We start from the raw sequence: 10,858 nt of genomic DNA, 5'->3' as shown, positions 1-10,858 counted from the left end.
TACTTTGAGGAGGCAGCTTTTCCCCAGAAATATTGTGTCTTCCAACCTAAGGGTCTTATCTTTGGATTTATATCAGACAATATTGTGCTGCTATTCAAAAGGCTTTCAGTGGATAGCTACTCAGATTTGCCCATTTCTTCTTCTTTCTAGTCTGTCTTAGTCTGGAAGTTTCACTGAAGCCCCTCCACCATAGGTGATGCTACTTGTATTTAAAATACTGGTGGCATAGCTCCAAGAATCACAGTAACACACAAGTCAATACAGTATGACAAACTGACATAGGACTGTTGGTGTAGTAAGTTTAGGAGGTGAATATTGGCTATTGTAATACAACAGTAAATACTTTTCAAAACCATATGAATATGAATTACCTTCTCAATTTGTTATGTTTGAATTTGCTTTCTCCATAGAAAAATCAGGGTGGATCAGTTCCTCTTTCCTGCAAGATAAGATCTTGCCAGGTGGCATTTCAAGGCTAACTTAACCTATACATTTCTGTTCTCAACAGTTGCACTTTTGCTGTGCTGATTTTTCCCCCCATCCTAAATCAGAAAAGAAAATGCATTTTAAGTATTGAAATTGGCAAGAAAAATATTTTTACACTGAAATGAGCCATCTGGCCACTTTATCCTGTCCTTCATCTTAACATCCGGCATTTACTATAATATTTATTTATTGGATTCTTTATTCAAGGATGTGATATTATAAGTACAACTTGACATGAACTGTTAGCAACTGCTTTTAACTGTTTCTTTTCCTTTTTCAGCCAAGAAAGAAAATCTTTAAAAGCCAGAGTTAAGAAATGTTTGTGAAATTAGTTCAACATTAAAACAAATCTATGTCCAAATCCTATTCAGCCATAAATATTGCAATAATCAATGATTTATTCTGTTTCCTCACCAAACACAGGATTAGACTAAGTGACATTTAAGGATTTCTTCACATCTTAAAATGAATTTTTTTTTCCTCAAGATTACTATGGCATTTTGGTATAAAATAACAACTAATATACATTTGGCGATTATGGGTCAGGCACAACAACAACAACAACAACAAGGCACATATAGAAACAAACTAATGGGAATAATCTCTAACTCAAAATCTTGCAAGTAGTGTAGTAGTTGTAATTTGACAAAGCCTTTTTGAATTCAAATCCTAGAATTCATTGCATATTACTTCATTTTATTCTGATTTTTTGAAAGAGAGTAGCTTTCATGACTGAAACAAAGTAAGGTTTCACAAGCAGTCAGTAAATAAGCAACAATTTTAGCAAATTTGAAAGACTGATAGGTATTCAAAATGTGTCAGTTAAGTGAGTCCATTTATAAATAAACTATAAATGCAACTCTGCATTTCTAAGGAACAGAACAACAACAGCTACAAAAAAAAAAAAAAAAAGGACACTCTTTTCTGCCTCAATGGACCCAGGGGCTCTTTTACTCTAAGAAAATCCCAAGAATGTGGCACTCACTAACTCTCTCCCTGCTGTGTTTTTAGGGCAAGCATTTCTTTGTTGGGTTCTTGTGAAATTCAATATATGGTTGACTCATAATCCCTAAATCTTTACTTCCATGTTTATTTTTTTAGCAGTGGATTTGTTTCTGGCTGGATTATAATGGCTTCCAAAAACACATGAAGGCAATGAATCTGAAATTCCTACTGGTGGAAGTTTCATAAAGAATCATAAACTAGAGGTGTGTTACATTTAGAAAAGCCTAGAAAACATAAGATCATCTTAAAATGAAAACTCAACAATAATGTATGGTTTAAGCTAACCTAGTCAAAAAGAAATGGCCTTAAACCATCCTTCTGGCAGTAGCTACAAAACTTAAAAACAAACAAACAAAAAAAAGTGAGATTATATCTCTTTCGGTTAGCTATCACTCTAAGCCACAATGTCTTTAAAAGAAATACTATTCCGAGTCAGTGATGTTTCACTTCCTGCTATGTAATGCTTGTCTATGTAGAGGTGTAGTACAAAATAATCTTTGGGGGATATAAAACTTGAACTTCCGTTTCTATTTACTGATTCTTTGAAATTAGGCTGCATGTACTCTTTTCCCTGGATAGAGCAATAGAAACGAAGAAGAAGAAAAAACCACTCTCAATTGATGAAGATAAACTTTTACTGACAATGCACTGTTCTCAAGCTGACAGCTAGACATTTCAAAATTATTAGATCTAGAGTGGAGGCCTTGGGTGGTGCAAATGATGTGCTCACTCAGCTGCTCCCTGGAAGCTTGGTGGCCTGAATCCACCAGAGGCACCTTGGAAGAAAGACCTGGTAATGTACTTCCAAAAACTCAGCAATTGTGGGAGAAGCGAGGTAGATACCCCAGATACTGCCTCCGTCCCCCTTGGTTATGAGGTCACTGATGAGTTATCATGAGTCCTTACCAACAAACACTCAAGAAATCCAATCTGTACTCATTGTAATGAGAGTGAAGCTTTATGATTCAATTTTGGAAAATCAAGCGCCAAACTCAGAAAACATAGGCAGACACACTGTGCGGATGGTTCACAAGAAATGTTATCTTCTATTCAGAGAAAGTCCCTCCCCTGGTTTCTCACTGAAGGAGTACTATGGGGTTAACAATCTTTCCCAGACACAGTCTATTCCCCTTGAGATTTGTATTCTTATTTAAAGTTCCTAGTTGCAGGAGCAAGTTCCTTCCCCTTCCAGGTTCACCTATAGCCTTAGTAGTTGCATTCTTATTTAAATTTCCTAGTTGGGCTATTTAAAGTTTCAAGTTCCTTTTCCTTCCCCTGTGAGCTTCCATTGTTACAGTAATCTCCAACCGCCTGGACCCCCTCATTCCTGAAGAGTTGTTTCTCATCCTAAGATTTCTTTCTCATAATTGCAAACCCTATGGAGAGCAGCAGCACATGCAGGGTTTGCCATGAATCAGATTTCACTCCATAGCAACTGTTTCTGTTTATTTTTAATGCCAAAAGTTGTTGATGTTAAGTGTCGTCAAATCGGTTCCTACTCATGTTGTTGTCAAGTGCCTTGCAGTCGGTTCTGACCCATAGCGACCCTGTATAGGGTTTCCAAGGAGCAGCCGGTGAGCTTGAACTGCCGAGCTTGCAGTTCAAACGGCTTTGCAGTCTGGCACATTGACCCACAGCGCCACACCAGGAGTGACTGTTGGGCTTGAACCGTGTACCTTGCTGGTGTGCTTATCCTACAGCACCACACTATGACTTCACACCAAGGGTAGTTAAACAATAATAAACTTTCCAGCCATCTTCTTACCAGAGACTATGTGGTGAAATTTCTGAGAGCCAAAACGCAAATAGACTGCCTTGTTTTTCCAGGTCTGACAAGTTTTCTGCCTTTGACAGTGGATAGTCACATTTCTATTGATCCCTATTTAGTGGAACATATTTGCGTTTTCTTTCTCTGACAGGTTTCCATCTTGTACATAGGTTCTGGTTTTCTCAGGTTTTACTGCAGGTTTAACATCTGTTAAGGCACCCTGGTAGTGCAATGGTTAAGTGCTTGACTGCTAACCAAAAGGTTAGAAATACAGACCCACTACCTCCATGGAAGAAAGACTATAGCCTTGGAAACCCTATGGGACAGTTGTGCCCTGTCCCATAGGATTGCTATGAATCAGAATAGACTGGATGGCACCTGGCAACAAAAACAACAACATTTATTTTCTTTATATTGTTATTGTTCCTCACCTAATCTATAAATTATCTATTTGAAGACATTGATCTGCAGAAACGCACTTTCATATGAAGAGTGAATGACTGCCACCTTCATGGTATACAGTAAAACCACAACTACACTCGTGTGGATTCTAGGGCAATCAGAACTGCCAAAAATAACACATGCAAGCTATTTTCCTATACAATTGCAGACATCTTTAGAGAAAGAATTTTTGAAGAATTGCAAATTTTCTTTAAAAAAACGAAATCTAAGAAAAGCGGCCACTGGAAATAAGATAACTAGTCTAATCCATAATTAGGTTTACTTTTAACAACATGAAAAAATAAGCCCCCTGCCTAGCACCTAATTTACTCTTATGTTAGGAAACTTGACATGTTGAATTGCCGGTAAGTATATATTATACTCCCTATATTGAGCTATTGAATATTTTAGGTTTTGGATCAAAAGTTAGTGTACCAGGTTCTTGGAAGAAATTAGCACAATTTTGGTTTACTTTGTTTTATTATGACTGTGGGGCTCAAATGAACTTCAGAAACTTTTTTGTTATTCTTAAAATGCATGCCTCTGAGTAGCGCTTCCTGAAATAAAGAATGTTTTCCACTTTTAGAACTATTGTTCATTAATGTGCATCTTAACTTTCATTCCATTGTAGAAATTTTATGGCATCCTTTACACTTTTCCTCCCTCCAAAGAAATCATCATTTTATCAAATCATATTATCTTTTTTATCACTCATTTTTAGCAAGTAACTGAAGAAAATGCTACCTCCTAACTGTGATCAGCAGCAAAGTGCTTGACTCTGTACCACAGCAACTTCAAACTTGGTCTAATAATAATCCCTATTGATGTGGCTTTGGCATACGTAACATGCAAAAATGTGTTTGGTACATACTGAGTGCTAAATAATACTAGCTCTTATCCTAATTGTCCCTATTATCATTGTCATTGTTTTAAAACTCATGTTCTCATGCTCTAACAATCTCTGAATTCCTCCATTTCAGTTCCATCATCCAAATAGCCTCTAGTGTGATCAATCTAGAGTGCAAATCTGACCAGATCATTCCTACACTTATAAGCCTTCCCCGGCTTCACAGTAACTTGCAAGGCAAAACTCAGTGTCAGATGAGACCCTCCGAGACTGGATGCTACATTAGCTCTTCAGCCCTATCTCATGCCATCCAGCCTCTTACATGACATTTTAGCAGCCTTTGTACAAGAGAAATCATGCTGTATCCATCTGTATTTCTATAATGAAGAGCTTTCTTTGGCCGCTAAGGCCTATTTTCTCACCTGCAAGGCAGACCAAAAGTACTGGGGAATCAGCACTTTCTGGAAGAAGCTATCAATCAATAACTGATGAAAGATGGTATATAAAAACTCCAGTTTTCTCACTTCTTATGAAGAGTAACTCTGAAATGTATATTCTACAGTCTCCCAGAATTCTCCAACAGGATCAAGCACCAGTCAAGTTACGGACAGTAACTGTTTGAAAGAAAACAAAACAAAACAAAAACCTTCTCTTCACCATCTCACGTTCTCATTGGTGTGTACTGGTATTGCCTCCCAAATAAAGTACCAGCTCTTGAATCCCATTGTTGAAGTTTGCGTCTGGATTCTCCCAAACTCAATACCTGATGTATTAATCAAAGTAATGACCATAATTAGCCATTATAGCCACAATCCTAAACTATCCTCACTAAATACAACTAAAGTTTGCTTCTCACTTTTGTGACGTCTCATGAAGATTGCTCGGTCATGCCCCATATTATAACCATACACAGTTTCCAAGGTCATACCTATTAGTAGGCAGATAGGAATGGAGGAAGCACTCCACTCTGAACTGCCTTTGCTCAAAAGCGGCATATGCTACCTACACTCATTATTCATTGCCCAGAAGTAGCCACATGGCAAAGCAGGTTGTGAAACATAGATTAGATCATTATTGTTTTTAAGGGCCATCAAGTTAGTACCAACTCATCGCGACCCTATGCACAACAGAACGAAACAGTGCCCAGTCGTGGGCCAACCTCACAATCGTTTATACACCTGAAACCATTGCTACTCCCACTGTGGCAATCCATCTCGTTGCGGGTCTTCTTTTTCTCTGACCCTCCATTTTACCAAACATGACATCTTTCTCCTTCCTGATAATATGTCCAAAGTATAAAAGACGAAGTCTGACCATCCTGGCTTCCAAGGAGCATTCTGGCTATACTTCATCCAACACAGATACATTTGTTCTTTTGACAATCCATAGTACTTACAATATTCTTCTGCAATATCATAACTCTAACGGATCAATTCTTCTATGGTCTTCCTTATTCACTGTCCAACTTTTGCATGCACATGAGGTTATTAAAAATATCATGGCTTGGTTCAGGCGCACCTTAGTCTTCAAACTGACATCTTTGCTCTTGAACACTTGAAAGAGGTCTTGTGCAGCAGATTTGCCTAATGCAATACATCCTTTGATTAGATAATGGAAAGTACTAATCATCTCTCTCTTACCTGCCTTCTCATTTTTCTAATAAAGTTCTGATAACTCATTATGGCTCAGTACTTCATTCCATCATACTAGATCAAAGATTTTTCTCATGTGCTCCCATAATGCTTTTTATAAGTCTCTGAGTCCTGGTGTGACACTGTAGGATAAGCACTGGACTACTGAAGACAAGGTCGGAAGTTCAAACCCACCAGCTGCTTCTCGGAAATCCTATACAGAGTTTTTATGAGTCAGAACTGACTCAGTGGCACTTAACAATAACATTCATTGCACCAATAGAATCTATGTTTTTATAGGAGCCCTGGTGGTGTACTGGGTTAAGCATTATGCTGTTAACTACAAGGTCAGAAATTCAAATCCATCAGTCACTCCACAGGAGAAATATGAGGCTTTCTATGCTCCCATAAATATTTACAGCCACAGAAACATGTGTTCTACTCTGTCCTATATGAGAATGAGAATCAGCTTGACAGCAGTAGTTGTTGTAGGCTAGGTACCATCATTATTCAGTGAGCTCTTTCAATATAGAAACAATGTGTTCTTTATTGCAAATTCTTAATGGGAAATAAAATTCTCATGTCTAGAGCTTATAATGTCTGTGTTTATACAAGATTTGAATTTTACTGATCAAATTCCATAAGCTTTTAAGTGTATGTTTCAAGGTTTTCAGAATGCGAATGAATGAAGTTCAGGAATTGTATTTTATCCACCTTTCTTTCAAAGTACCTTTCTAATTTCATAGCACTACTGGAGAAACTGAGAATCAATACAGTATTAAAACTGATGTTGGTAACAGTGAAGTTCAAAATAGCAGAGGGCAATAAATGCTGGTGAGGATGTGGAGAGACTGGGATCTCCTACATTGTTGATGGGATGCAAAATGGTCCAACCACTCTGGAAAACAGTATGGCACTTCCTCAGAAATTTGGAAATAGAAATACTTTATGATCCAGCAGTTTCTCTACTTGGTATATATCCACAAGAAATCTGAGCCATTCCACAAGGAGATATATGCACACCAATGATTATCGCAGCACTATTCACAATAGCAAAAAGATGGAGACAGCCTAAGTGGCCACCAATAGAAGAATGCATAAACAAACTTTGGTACGTACACACAAAAGAATAATATGCTACCTTGAAGAATAACAAGGAAGCTGCAAGCCACCACATAACATGCATGAACCCTGAGGACATTATGCTGAGTGAAATTAGTCAGTCACAAAAGAACAAATATTGCATAAGGCCATTATTGTAAAAGCTTAAGAAAGATATCCATACTAAAAGGGAGAAAAAACAACAAACCTTTGTTGGTTACCAGGGGTGGGAGGGATGGGGATGGTAGAACACAGGGTAGGGGATAGACACAGCAAAGTTCGGGTTAGGGTAGGGCAATACACAAGAAGGGGAGGGGGATAGAAGAACAAGGTAGATAGGGGAACACTTAGGCAGGTTTGCATGGGCTAAATGGGACAGCAGTAAATAGTGATGTATACTCAACCTTGGAACAACAGGGTTCTGTGATACAGGGATCAAGGCATAGTCTGAAGAGGGGAAATAATGTTAAGATGCTTCACTGTCTTAAGAATATTGTTTTCCCTTGCCTACTATTGTAAAATAGACACTTAAGTGGGATAGAAAGACATATCAGGAAACAAGATTATAGATAGCTTGTAAGCCTGTTTTCAGCCTATGACTGATTGGAATATTTAAAAAGGGTTCTAGAACTTGCTCAGTGAAATAGACTTTGTGAGGAGCCTTTGTAGTGTATAGGACCGTAGGTGGAATCCTGAGCCCCAACCAGAAAATTCTGAGGTGGGACGTTGCCATTTAAAAGGACATGTAGACCAGTCTGGAGCAGCTAGAGGAACAGAAGATACTTCTTAAAAGAAAGACCAGAAAAAAAAAAAAAAAAAAAGGCAGTCTAATTGGCTACTACAAGAATAAGCAAGTTGTTTGCCGGGGAGCCATCAAGGCAAGTAATCAAGTCCCTTCAGGACAAACCCCCCTCCAAAGCTGAAACTCAAGCGTACAAGCAGGTATGTAAGCTTGCTGGAGACCACATTGGTCTACTGGTGAGTGGAATTAGGAAAAAGGCAGTGATGAAGATATTGGGCTGAGTTCGGCCATGTTCCGTAGACTCCCAATAACCTGGACATAAGAGAGAGAAGAGGAAGGGCTGGTTGGTCCAAAGTGTGGTGAGACCTGGGGACACCTGAACCCATGGACAAGGACATAGCCACGAGGGCTAGACCTGAGAGTGAAGCATCCAGCTAATATGAAGTGAAGGGAAATGCACAAAAATGCCCAGACTTGCAGATAGTACCCATTTGACCTAACTTCGATAGCTTGATGATCAGAACTCGACTAGAGGAAAATAAAATAATTTTGATAAAGGAAACAATTGTAAATTGCTACAATTTGAGGAATTTGACCTCTACTTATGGATGTAGTGGCTCAAAATACGAACTGAGAGAGAAGAAATCTACAAGTTAAGTATCAATCCTATCCCTTCTGTATACAGGGTTGATAGGGATGGGCAACTTAGACATTGACTACCTAAAATGAGGGAGCAATAAAAGCATAAAGTGACTGGCTTATAAGTCTTCAAGAGGGAGTTTAGTTTTAGAGTGTGAGGGGGAAGGTAGAATCTCCAATGAATAGTTTTCATCTTGTCTAGATGGCTCTGGTGAAAGAAGATGGGGATAAGATGTTTGTGACAATAGTGAATAATTGTTATGACTAACTGTGATTGTTACAACTATAAAGGTAGAAGTTTTACAACAAAGGGGGAGTAGCTAATCTAACATTCCAGGAACAGAGGACCCTAGGACCATCAAGGGAGAAGAGCAGAAGTGGAATGTGGGACCCTATCCAGAGAAGCAGAGACACCAGAGATGGAGGCAGAGATGATGACATGGAGAGACAGAGCAGCTGGGGACTCCAGACTCCTAAAGAGAAAGGCTGTGTGCTGGCAGCCAGGAGGCAGGCTTGCAGAATGGGCCCTTTGATTGTTTAAATGATTATATATTCCTGAGTCTTTTTGTGTACATTGAAACAACATACCCAAAAACAGGTGGAATGGAAGCAAATGCTGTTGAATGATGATGCATGGAGGATATTGTAATCATTGCAATGAAACAAAATACAATAGGATGTGTATAAAATTGATGTTCTCCTATTTAAACTATCACTCAATTCACAATAAATACTTAAAAAAACAACTAGTATTTAATTGAGTGGTTTTTATCTCTAGCTTTTAGATTGCCAAGTTAGAAAATGATTGCTCATGTTTTACATTAAATACTGTGGTTTATATGTGCTTTTTTTTTAGTAGACTTAGGTGATAGTATGATTGGAAATTTTTCTGACAACATACTAAAATACTAGTTTTTTTCAAATTTACCAGCAATTATCCAATTGTCAGAATTAATGCTTATAATTATAAAAGCTCTTTCATGGCAGTATAAAATGTTTGGGGGCAAGGCAAGGTGAAACAATGTATTTTATATCTTTCCATGCCTTACGTGGATTCCTGGTGTGGTGCTGCAAGATAAGCACTGCACTTCTAACCTCAGATTGGCAGCCAATCCTACCAGCAACTCCTCGGAAACCCTATACAGGGTTGCTATGAGTTAGAACCAACTTGATGGTACTTAACAAATAATATGCAAGGGAGCTTCCAAAAGCTCCTTTTCCAAAAGCTATCTTTTCATTCCATTTTCCATGAACTTTTTTGAAGCCCCCTTGCATATGAAAAGGACAAGAGCACGTGTATGAGGTGGGTTCTATCTGAAGCAGTGTGATAGACTTGAGACCCTGATTATCCCTTCTAAAGGTAAACAACAAAAAGTAGGACAAAATAAAAACATCTCTTTTCTTTAATGTTGCCATTGATGTGGTGAAAAGTAAAGAATACACAAATGAAATGAAAACAGAACTCTCAGGTGGTAAGAGATGTCCTTAGGGCAGCTGTAAACTTTGGTGAACTTGAGCAGAGCATTCTCTACCGCTATAAAAGGCATAGTGACAGGAGCCGAGCCTAAGGCTTGCCCAAGGCTGCCATCTAATACAACTCCCAGGATAAAGCTGAGACCCTATAGGGATAGACCTTCTGAGTAATGTAAATGAAGAATAAACCTGACAAAATGAGGGGACAGCAAGAAAACTCATCCCTTTTGACATTGACCTTATATGAAAAAGAGGGATACGTTCTTTTGACAAATTTTAAACATAAGCTGTCTGCATACATGTTTGCAGCCTAAATTCACAGAACTGGAAACCTCAAGAGCAGTACTTCAGATAAGTGTTCTAGATCTCCAAATGGCTGTCAGAGTAAATGCAAATCCTCTTTGGGGAAAACAATTTCAATTCATCCTTCAAAGAATTTCTACAGGTACCAATCCAAGAAACATGAGCTCATAGGAAATTTTTAAAAAATATATAGATTATGTAAAAACAAAACACTATAACTGAAAAGCAGAATCAGATGTGCAAAGATTTCCATTGTTGGAATCATACTTGTTCAACCTGTATGCTGAGCAAATAATACGAGAAGCTGGGTTCTATGAAGAAAAACATGGCATCAGGATTGGAGGAAGACTCATTAACAACATGCGATATGCAGATGACACAACCTTGCTCGCTGAAAGTAAAGAGGACTTGAAACATTTACT

The sequence above is a fragment of the Chrysochloris asiatica genome, unplaced genomic scaffold (genome assembly GCF_000296735.1).
Source record: "Chrysochloris asiatica unplaced genomic scaffold, ChrAsi1.0 scaffold00139, whole genome shotgun sequence".
NCBI classification, from domain to species: Eukaryota; Metazoa; Chordata; class Mammalia; order Afrosoricida; family Chrysochloridae; genus Chrysochloris; species Chrysochloris asiatica.
This window is presented reverse-complemented; position numbering follows the sequence as displayed.